The 12,029-nt window shown below is 44.9% G+C and overlaps 1 protein-coding gene across 4 annotated transcripts in view; it reads right to left on the bottom strand.

Annotated features, from left to right (window-relative positions):
• The window catches only part of BMAL1 (basic helix-loop-helix ARNT like 1), a 51,262-nt gene extending 42,628 nt beyond the window's left edge, over window positions 1–8,634 (bottom strand). For all 4 annotated transcript variants that reach the window (XM_074918486.1, XM_074918488.1, XM_074918487.1 and 1 more), the window contains exon 1: window positions 8,500–8,634. The gene's annotated coding sequence lies outside the window, so the exon portion shown is untranslated. The remainder of the gene's footprint in view (window positions 1–8,499) is intronic.
• Between the last annotated feature and the right edge of the window lie 3,395 nt (window positions 8,635–12,029).

Genomic DNA, 12,029 nt, shown 5'->3' with positions numbered 1-12,029 from the left:
CAATATTTCTCTAAAGGGAAGCCTGAGTAGGTTTTGGGAGTTTTGCTTCCAGAAAACAGAATCAGTGGACAAACTGACAGCAAGATGAGACCTATGCCATTAAGCAACAATTCAAGATGCAACTCAAGATGCAATTAGTGGACTGAAGTCCAAACCATGTATTGTCTTGGTGGAAAAGAACATCTTCCTTTCAGTCTCCCTCCTATATTCTATTTCCTCCAGATTTCCTGGCAAACCTAACTAGAGACTTTGCTGGGTCTCTGCCGTTTATAGATAAATCATCGGTTTGACAATAACTTGGACATGTAAGTGTTCAGCTCTGGTAGTCAGGTGATCGTGGTGAATGAGCTCCTGAAAGATTTGAGTGTCTGACACACTTCTGTATTTGTTCATCTGGAAACTCAGAAGCACATGGGCCAGTAAGGGAAAAAAAAGAGTCAGATGTCTAGTGAGTTACTCTTTCTTGTTATGAAAAAGAATTTTTTTTAAAATGGCACAATAATGAAAAGCCCCACTGTATAGCTCCAAAGATGAAAGAGTTGCTTATTTTTCTAGCTTCTGGCTATCAGTATCAAAAACAGATTTTAACAATTTTTTATGTAGAGTTATGAAAGAAATGACCCAACACAGCTTAATCCAAAAACATTCTGCCATAAATCCTCTTCTTCCATGTCAAGGCTGCAGTGTAACATATTTAAAACAGCACTTTTCACACTTACTGCCTCTCCCATCTCTCCTTTGAGACTACTCATTTTGTGAGCTGTGCTGTTTCCTAACCTACAAAAGCAAAAATGTTTATGAAGCCACAGGTTGTATGGTATCAGTGAACTCAGTAATCTCAAATCAATCCCCAGGGAAGTTATCCTTGAGCCACAGCAGACGCCCCAGTCCAGTACCTTTGCCCAAACACATATGCCACCACAGAGCAGAGGGACGGGATACATGGGATGGAAATGGTTAGCCAGGAAGGAGTTCAGACTGTTGATGGGGGCTACGTTGTCCACAGCAGTCCAGTTCAAGTGATCATGAAAACTACTGTCCAAATTCATCCAAGCGTCCACGGATGTTGCAAAGGATTCATGCGTCACCATAGGACAAACTGCTGGGCACCAAGACCAGAGATGGGTTTTTCCTTTTGTCCTGTCCAAGTACCTGAGCACAGCCCTGGTGATACTGCCCTGAACAGTGGCATTTCCCCCACAGGTCTGCAAAAATCCATCACTCAGATTAGAATTCTTGAGAGGAACATATAGGACAGTCAGGAAACTCTCAGGGTGGCATCAGATGTGTACAACTGTTAACATTTGCTCTGAGCTGGTTAGTTGATAATCTCTACTGGGAATGGGAATATAGAAACATCAGTTCCTACAACAGCCAACCGCTGTAATGTTCTCCTCTATTCCCACCTCATCATCTTATTCTTCATGAAGACAAAAGCATTGGAGTAAGACAAATGAAGAGCTACTCCAGCTAAGAAAATAAAGCAGGCAGTTGCTACAGAAGAGTTTCATGGTCAAGTCAGATAAATTAGGACAGGAATGACTTCATTCAAGAAATAATGCCAAGTACAGTAATTGAGAAGTTTTTACTGCCAGCTGGGATATCTTAAACAGACTGAACTAGATTTTTAAATGCTATAATAGGGAAATACCCATCCTTCTTCAGACTGTTCCCCCGCCAGACAAGCTGACCAAGTTGCACATGTCTCAGAAATGGGAAAAAAAGTATATAAAAACCCCTAGAATTTCTTAGAGGTAAACAGAAAATTCCAGCATAACCTCAAACTAGAATAAAGTCATTGCTCTTATTTCTCTCTTCCTATTAAACATAAGAATATACAATTGCTGGCCTTGTATTTATAATACACAAATAACTTCTAGAAAACTTCTAGAATTTGAACCCAAACTGCACAGGAAGCATTAGAGAATATTATGAACAGATTATTCTTTAACTATTAGAGAGCACTTCAAGTCTCTAATGTGACAAGTCCTTCTAAGAAATCACTGAACTGACTTGACAGGTTTCCAAAATAAACTGTAACATTCAGAGGCTAGTCTGGTCATTGCAATGAAAGAGTATTTTCAAATAAGAGAAACAGGAAAAACTAAAAAAACAAGGAGGAAACAACACCATTTGTAATAAAAAACTTCCAAGTTAATGCACAACTTCTAGCGTATAAACATACTTCACACATGATTTTTCACTGAAAACAGCACTGTGAGATTGAAGGGCTGTAACACACATCACTTAAAATTTCCTAATTTTATAGATCACCAGAAATTAAATACTGTGTAAAAACTGTCAGTTGAAATAACAGGTCTTTAAACGTAAATTTTTGAGAGCTTCTAACATCGTAAAATTTCGCTTAAATTTTAAAAATTAAGGTGATGAAGACTTTTCAAAACTCAGAGCAATACTAAAGTGGGTGTAGATTAAAACGTAGTTAACCAGGTATAGATTAAAATTACAGTATAATGTTACTCTAGGACAGCAAGTTTGCCTAATGTTCTGAAGCCTTATCTGATCATTAAGAAAAAAAATATCTAGATGCCAGAGCCTTCTATGGTCTAACTTCAGTAAATTCCTTAATTTATGAATCTGGGCCTTATCCCAAGTATAAGATAAAAATACTATCAAGTATCTTGACAGCACAGTGTTAATACTGACTTTTTCCCATTAACTCATTGAATTCGTTTCATTTATAACAAAACGATTTGTAAACACAAAGATTACATGAAATGGCTTGGCAACAAAACACATTGGGAAAGGGAACAGAATAATAAATAGGCATCCCATTTCTCAGTCAACAATTCTACAATTGCAAACTGGAAAACCCAACATGGTCAAGACAAGGCCAGAAAACACATTCTAACATAAACCTCCAAGACTAACATTGATTTTTTTTTTTTTTTTTTGCAATGTACTCTGGACCCCAGAATTCATCCCTGAAAGAGTACTAGGCTATTCAAGTCTATGAGCAAAATAAATACTATTTTAACAGGTTATACTAAAACTAATATCCCAGTAGCTAAACTACAGCATAAAGCCCAAATCTCAGGGAGATTTAAAATATAATTATCAGAGGTCCTTGAGTAAGGGGTAAAAATAAAAGCAGAACTCGAATTATAGCCATTTTGCTGTCACTCTCAACACAACTACAATGCATACACGCAACATAAAGGATAAAAGTCTTATTACTTTTTAATACATAGTTATGCTTCAAATTGGAACAGAATTCCTAAATTTCATAATGCTTCAAGAAAAAAAACACATAGATAACAGAGAAATCCATTCGTAACAAGTCAATAAAAATAAAACACAACCAAACCTGTTCAAGGAAATTATAAAAGTTTTACAGAGAAAAAAGTCTATTTTGATTTTTTTTTTAAAGAAGTATTTTGTTTTCTTCTGTTTTTTCTAGGAAGTAGCTTTTCCTTCTCACTTCATTAATATTCTGCAGTACAGCATTACTTAGCAATTTCTACCAAAGTTTTTCTCATGTTGTCCTTTTTTCTTAGACAAACTAGAAAAGCCACAGCCACTTTAAGGAAGTTTCCAAGACACAAAGAACATCTGATCAAGACAAATACTCATTTCTGAGTTCTCCAACAGTTGTATTTCATTCTCCCTCCAAAAACCTACACCAATCCCAAAGAGGTAAGACTAACTTTAGAATTTTCTGAGAAATATTGTATCAAATCTTTAAAATACATGGAATTACATTAACTTGGATTTAGCTGACGCAGAAAGGAATTAAAGCAAACGGCTGCAATTGAATAAGCGTATACGACTTACTCTAAAATGCCTTCCTGTTAAAGTGATTTGAGACACGATGCCAATACACACCGCTTGGGAACTGCCAAACATACCCTTCCCAGCGTCAGAGCACCATCTTCACTGGAAGATGTATTTCCCTCACAGCGACACCAAGTAAGGACTGATAAGGATTTAGCAGTGTGTTTGCTGCTTCCTTTACACGAGGTGCCACTAAATTGCCTCGTACCTGTGGAAAATAGAACCTGCTTACATTTGCAAGGAAAACCCTGTCAAAACAAACATGAAAACTACAACCACCTTCCTCCACTGCTTATATTCATATGGCAGGATTTCTTTAAAGGTAGTAGGGAACATCAACACCTTAGACCACAAGAAATGTGACTTGTTATTTCACCATCCTAAAATCCTGCCAGCGATATTTCTTGCTCTATAAGTAGCCTACTGGCACCATTCCTACAGAACACCAACCTACTGAACTACAGCATGGCTTCAGCTCAGGGTCACAAGTTGTTCTGACACCAGCAGCTGACCTAGAAGTGTGTCTAAGGCAAGAGACACTGAATAACAGCTTCTCAAATGGCAGGAGACTCAAAAGGTTACAAATTCTGTATGCGCTGGCTAAGAAAACTCTTTTTGCAGCTGCAAAGGAGAAAAGATGACCTGAACATAGAGAAGAAAGACAAAGAAATCCCTGCAGGAAAGGAAGTGGCAGGGACCACATGACCACATGAAGACATCATCAGCCAGTTCTTGAATTGAATTAAACTAGAACCACTACAGGGATTTAAGCAACAGCTAAAGTAGACTTGAAATAATATCAAATGCAACAGAAACAATCAATCTTCTTTGGGACAAAGACTGAAATGTCAGACTATTATTTTTAGTTAATGAATATATCAGACTAACAAAACCTGAAGATGCTGTTTTGATCTGCGTTCTTCTACAGAATGGATTAAAAAAGAAATTACATTTCTCAACATCTGGTGAAAGATCAGGTTTCCAAGGAGATGAAGTCTGGGCCTTGGATAAGTAGCCTTACTGCATTTTTCCAGCAAATTGAGGTTAAAAAAAAAAGCAGGTGCAATATGCAGTTCTTGCCAGTGAGCTATTCACCTCAATATCCACCTCATTCAATGTAAAGTTCAATTAAATATACACCACAGATTGCCCGACAGTATTCAGTGATTAAATACAAATAAAACCAATTTGATAATTACAAGTGGGATCTCTTCCTCCCACAAAAAAAAAAATCATAACCTAAACTTAAATATGCTTTCTAAATAACTCCATAAACTAACTCCTAAAAAGAAAACCATTCTCATTTTCTTAAGTCCATCATTTTTTGCTCCATTTCAGTGTCTTGAGTTTCACCTATGTAACACCACAAGTACACAAAAGTCATCAGTTTTTATTGCTTTAACTAAACCTGGAACATATTTACTACTGCAGTGCAAGACTACCCCGTACATATATGCATACATACATATACACAAACCCATACAACAGGCAGAGTATACCTCTGCTTTGAGTCCATTATCTAAAACCCATCAACAGCAACTCTTCAGAAGACTGAAAAACCCAGACTGAAAGCTGTCACTGCTTTTGAAAAATGCCATAAAACGCCGTACTTGCATCTTCAAGCACCTCCAAAAACACAGACCATAATTTCTATAGGCTGATCAAGCAGAGCTTTCAACAACTAAGTGCAAAAGTTGACGCTGAGTTCCAGTCAGTAGTATCATCTACATCAGCTACTACAAAACCAATTATTTTAGTCTGAAGTTTTCCAAGTATGACGAAAGCCAAAAATGAAAGTTTCAAACCATGTTCAGTGTCTTAAAATAAACAGAGGAACCTTAAGCATTCTTCGTGTTCTGTAAACGTACTGAGAACAAGGAAGCTATGCAAGCTTAAAAGTATGTATTTATTTTGGGCTTCTCTTTGCAGTCATTTGCATATGATATGCCTTTACACACCTTTTATTTAAGACAACTAACCAGACAATTTTCTAATACTTGTGGATATAGGTAGCTGCTTTTTACTACTTTTCTTTTCAAAAACAGGACTATGGACAAAACTGATATCAAAGGTTAGAAATGCAAAGCATACAAGTTACAGAACTAAAAAAGAAAGTCGCTAAGGGATGCACCATATTCACTTTATTTTACTTAACAACAATGGATTCCTTCAGGTTTCCCCGTATCTCCTGTCAATGTGGAATCACACGGACAATTGGCTCTGTACTGAAAACAGCTTAAAAATATTCAATGTGAGCATGAAAACAGCGCTTCTGGATTCATCCAAACTAATTAACCTACACATCTCTTGATATTTCCAGCGTGCTTGATATCAATTCACTTTGAAAAACGGTCTTACTCATCTGCAGCACACAGGCTGCACCTATCACATTAGGTCTCAGCTCTGTCATCAGAGCCTTGCATAGTGTTAAGGAACTGTGTGTAAGCTCTGCCAAACAAATCCAAGGAACGTTCACTTGTTCACATTCTTGGTTTCCCAAAAGAATCTTCTGGACCAGGTATTCAAAGGGGAAAAAAAAAAAAAAAATCTTCAATAAACTCCCCCTACAAACATCACCTTCCTAGCAAAGGTCTCCAGGCAGAGCAGGTCTCTCAGCAGCACGGGGGATCAGCGAGGCGGTACTAGGCCCTAACTTCAGCTCTGGCTTTGTGAAATCCCAACTACAGTAAGTTAGTTTACTAAGACCCCTGTGTCCCCCACAAAGGGCCTTGTAGGGAAGAACAAAACAGACCAGCTATCCTTAGGTTCTCTGTGGCACTTCTCTCTTGCCCAGGCAGCGTCCCAACATACCTTCTTTTACAGTCCTTGAGGCTACACAGCACCACACACCACAGCTGTCACGCAGACAGACAACGGAAATGCGCAGTGTGGAAGAGAACAGGGGATAAAACAGCATATTCATCTATAACCACAGTATTTTATTGGGTTGTTTTACACGCTACGTTTCTACAAGTAGGCACAAAAAACCATGAATGGCCATGAGAAATACAAACCCACAAGACTCAGAAGTAGCAAAAACTTTCCCCTTAATAGGGAACTGTGGTTCAGAATATTCAGATGAGAGGTCTATAGTTTCTGACACTTCAAACAGCAATTTACATGTGCATATTCCTAGAGCATACAAAACATACTCGCTAGGGCAGAGTTTAACCTCAGCCTTCTGCAAGCCCATGTCCAGAGACAGTTAGCCAGTAATAACAGTTCATTAAAACAAAAACCTTTCTTTTTGCCTCTACAAACTTAGCTGCAGTCCGTGTATTATCAGTCACTCCCATTTCAAAAGTCTGTTTGATAATATATACTAAACAGGCAGGACAGGCACTTTTAATTTAAACTATTAAAAAATAAGTAGTTTCATTTTGAATGTTCAAGAACCAGCATTTTGAAAGAATTTCTACGTAAAGGCTGTGTAGTTTTGCAAAGAGCTTAGATTCAAAATTGTCTGAAAAGATGATTGTTCTCCGCAGCTGACCCTTTCTACCCTGAATACTAAGAAAAATACTTAAAAATTGCTGTGAGCGTATTTGCTTCAAAAGCAAGAAAACACACCCACTTGTTTCTTCACCGTTATTTTCAAGTTCTAAAAAATCTTTCCACAACTGTTATAATTGAGGCACTGGAGTAACAGAAACCGCAGCAATTAAAAACGCAAACCGACTCCCCTGCCTCCCCCAGCGCAGAATCCTGCTCTTGGGAAGCCACCTCAACGTTCCGCACGGACCGGTGAAGAAAAACGTTCCTTCTCCTGTGGAGAGCACCCGCAGCTGTGAGGAACAGCCCGAGAAGTAGGAGCAGCGGGGAGGGCTCCCCCGGCCCCCCGGGGCTCCCCCGGGCCCCAGCTGCGGTTCGGGAGCGAAGCAGCCCCCGGCTGCCCACAGGTGGGACCGGCCTCCTGCTGCGGAGTCGCAACCCACAGAAACGGCCAACACCGACCGTCACGCTGGGGTTTAACGCACCCCTCGGGCCTCACCTGAAGCTCAGTTATCACAAGGCACCTGATTTACTGAAAAAGGTCCAAGGGATCGGCTACGGGACAGAGGTCGAAGGGACCCATCCCTGTTGCAGGGGAAGGGGCACCACCATCTCAGCCCCCGCACCCCCGAGGAGGCTCACTCGGACCCGGCGTTGCCTCCCGGGGGCTCCCGGCCCCCCGGCTTTGCCCCTTTCCCCCCCGTCCATCGAGCCGAGGATGCACCGGCAGCGGGACCCCCGGCCGCAGCTCCGCCCGCGAGGTCCGGGCGAGCCGCCGCGGCGGCAGCGGGCCCGGGGCCGGCTGCAAACGGCCGCGACTCGCCTCCGCCCCGTCACCTCCGGGTCCCGTCACACCGCTCCGCTCGCGGCCCCCACCCCAGTTCCGAGGGACACAGCCCGGCACTGCCGCCGCGGGCGCCGGGGCGGAGGGGGGGGGGGGGGGATGTCCCACCGCCCCCCTCTCTCCCGGTCCAGCCCCCTCCCGCCGGGGAAGCCGCAAGCCCCCCAGCCCCTCCCGGGGCGGGCAGCTCCCCACGGCCTGGCCAGAGGCGGCAGCTCCGGCGAGGTGGCGGCCCGGGGCGGGCACTCACCGGCCTCCCCCCACCCGCCGGGGGGGCGTCGCCTCCTCAGGCGGGGACGCGGGCCGCCCTCCCCCGGCAGCCCACCGCCCGTTAGCGCCCCCCCGCCGCCCGCTGCCCGTTAGCGGCTCACCGCGAGCTCCGCGCACCGCCTGCCCGCGCCGCGCCCCGGGCGGGAGGGGGTCGCGGTCCCCCGGCGCGGCGCTGCACGCCCGGAGCGGCGCCCGGCGCAGGCAGCCCCCGTCCCTGACCTACTTTCCGCCTGGCTTGCCACCCAACGGCGCACCACTAACCTACTTTCCAGCCAATAGCACCCTCCTCCGGCCCCGGACCGGACGCGCCCGCCCGCCAACGGGCGAGCGGCTCCCCGGCGGCCTTGCCCAATGGCCGGCCAGCGTGCGGGCAACGCCCGCCCTCCTGAACGGCAGCTAATCCCCGGGCGCCCCCGGAGTGAGAGCCAATTAGAAAGGCGGATGGGAGTTTTGGTCCCGCCTCCCCGGCAGGGCTGAGGGAGGGGCGCGTGCGCGGTGGCGGGGCCGTTAATCAGCGCGCGGGCCCCGGAAGTGGCGGGGCGGGCGCGGGTTGCTCTGCCGGCGGCTTCCCGCGGCGGGCGGCGGCGCCTTCAGCGGCTCCGTCAGCGGCTCCCTCTCGCTCCCTGACCTGCCTCGGAGTCGCCGCTGGGGCTCGCCCGCTCTTCCGCGGCACCCTGTGACGTCGGCCTGGGCCGTGACGTCACTACTCGAGGCGTTAGTGTCAGCCTGCGCCCAGGCCTTGCCTCGCCGGCCCTCCCTCGGGGCGAAGCCCACTCTGCCTCCGAGCGCCCGGGGCCTGGCCTTGCCCTCTCGGCTCTGCCCTCGCTCTTCCCTGCAGCAGGGTCACCGTTGTCACTGTGTGACGGCGACCGTCTTTCAGCCTGCCACAGCCTCATCTGAACCCACGGGCTGCAGTTGCTCCCGATGTTGGCAGCCAGCCCCTTGGCAAATCCCGGCCCTGGGTCTGCCTCACGTGTTGTATGGCTGCGTGCCTGTACGCGATGGCGAGTCAGTAAACGGATGTTCCGTCATGCGCCGTGCTCTGCGAGCCCTCGCAGGCCTGCCTTGCAGCGCCCTTCGGAATGGCTCAGAAGCACGTGTGTGATGCTGCCGTTAGCTCCGCTACCGTAAAGGCTCTGTCAGCTCCCAATGTGACCGTATAATACCGGTGCTGTACGCAGCAGTTATTTTATTTAGTATATGAAATAGGCCGGTGATAGAGCACGGTAAAGCCATCCACCGCACCATGTTGCAGTCTAAATTTAGATAATCCACGCAACAGTGCTGGCATGTAAAGGGGATGTATTGCAAGAACATAATCACAGCATAGCTGCTTTCAAATGCAAACATTTGCTAAACGTGATTGTATTATTGCTACATCAGACTATCATTGCCACACTGTAATTGTCTTAACATTTCCTGTCCTGTGATGCCACATCTCAAACGTTTGGTTTACATTTGCCAGTCTAACATCACCGGAGAGGCATGGATTGCAGCATTATCACATCACAGCGGGGCTGCGGGTGTTTCCATCCACTGTCACAGAACGGGAACTCATCCTACCACAGCGTTAAGGTTTGGTTTCCACCTGATTGAATCGGGAATAAACACAGGCAACAAGTGGCCCCTGCTGGATGCAAACTTCCTATTCACATCAGGATGTTCCCACTCGAGGAAAAACCCTGCCGCAGAACATGCAAAATGAAATACTGTGCATTAACAAAATGGAAATGTACACTGCGAAGGAAAAGGAGAAAACGCATCCTTTTTTTTTTTTTTTTTTTCCCCCAACTGTTTTAGTGGTGCTGCTTTGATTTGGTTTAGTGCACAGAAGTTCTGGAGGTGGAGAAGTCTCCTTGACTACTTCTTTCTACAAGTCTTTGTAGTTTTCATAATTGTTTCTACCCACCTGTAGAAACAATCTTCCTTATGGACTCCATCACATACTCTTTTAATGAGCCCAGTGACTGTTGTAGAGCATAATGCCAAGAGTAATGATCTTTAGATATTTCTGTAGGAAAGCAGCTTAGCTGGCCATATGTCATATTTCCCAGTAAATGATTGTTTTGAATTGTTTTTATGCTGTCGTTTCTATTCATGAGATATTAAAGAAAATAACAGCATCTGGTTAATCAAATGTATGATGATATACATCAATCCTATTCTGCGACTTTCTTTAAAATAGATTTTTTTTCTAAGTTCAGTTCAGGGAATTTCTCTCTTGCAGTAAGGCATCTTATAGGTGACTATTGTCATTTAAAGTTTTAATGGTGCAAAGTTTATCATGGAAGAGCTAAGAAATGAGTCTGAAGTTTAACAAGACCTGAGTTCAGCTACTGTTGCCGGGGAAGAGTTTGCATCACCCTTCTACCACACATTCCTAAACGCAGAAAGCGAATAAAAGAGGTAAGGCTTGAGCAGAGGTAGAATACTTTCTCCTTGAGGGGTAGTACTTGAAGGAACCCTTAAAACTGAGATCACACCCCAAAGCGTCAAACCTGCCAGAAAGACCGGCTCGGTTGTGTGCTCCGCTTGGGGCACTGTGCACAGGCGTGTCTGATACAATAGCAAAAGCATTTCCTCATCCCATCAAGTCTGGCCTGATTCATTTTCAGATTTTATGCTTTTTGAAGGAAGGTAGCAAGTTAGGTCTTCAGCAGAAATTTAGCTGCCTCTCTAACTGTGTTAAGGTGTTAACGGTTACACCATGTTTAAACAACAGAATTTAATTTCTGGTTTTAAATTATGGTTTAAAAACAGGAAGAGAGAGTGCCTAGTGGTGATTGTGCTGAAAATTGTGTTTTATCAATAGAATATTAGAACAACTAGCCTGTGTTCCGCCCAATTGATTTTCTTTACTGTATTCACATTTGAACACTACAGAAACCACTTTCCTGGGTTTGATTCTGTGTCAAGAAGAGTAGTGGGTATGATCGTTAAATGCAGCCTGCCTAAGGTGCAATGAGGCTGTGCAGTACAGGGCAGCCCCTCACTGGGTGCCGCCATTTTATGCCCCACAGGGGCAGCCCCTCACTGGGTGCCGCCATTTTATGCCCCACAGGGGCAGCCCCTCACTGGGTGCCGCCATTTTATGCCCCACAGGGGCAGCCCCCCACTGGGTGCCGCCATTTTATGCCCCACAGGGGCAGCCCCTCACTGGGTGCCGCCATTTTATGCCCCACAGGGGCAGCCCCCCACTGGGTGCCGCCATTTTATGCCCCACAGGGGCAGCCCCCCACTGGGTGCCGCCATTTTATGCCCCACAGGGGCAGCCCCTCACTGGGTGCCGCCATTTTATGCCCCACAGGGGCAGCCCCTCACTGGGTGCCGCCATTTTCTTCACACACAGGCAGTCGCCTTGATTTAGTATTGGAATAAAGCTTCATTTCAGAATAGCAAAATCTGTCAAATCTGTAAGCTAAATTTCACAGACTAGCCAGAGCAAGGCAGCTTTGACTTGAAATGAGCATAAGAATCAGTGAGGAAAAAAATCAACAAGAAGACTTTTTCTTTTGGTAATAAAACAGAGAAATCTTTTCAACTATTCTTGATTTGCTTGTTTTAAGGGTAAATAAACAGAATTAGTTGAACAGAAAGGGATAGCTGGAATTTTAAATATAATTTAAATATT

This window comes from Athene noctua, chromosome 14 (genome assembly GCF_965140245.1).
Source record: "Athene noctua chromosome 14, bAthNoc1.hap1.1, whole genome shotgun sequence".
Taxonomy (NCBI): domain Eukaryota; kingdom Metazoa; phylum Chordata; class Aves; order Strigiformes; family Strigidae; genus Athene; species Athene noctua.
This window is presented reverse-complemented; position numbering and strand designations above follow the sequence as displayed.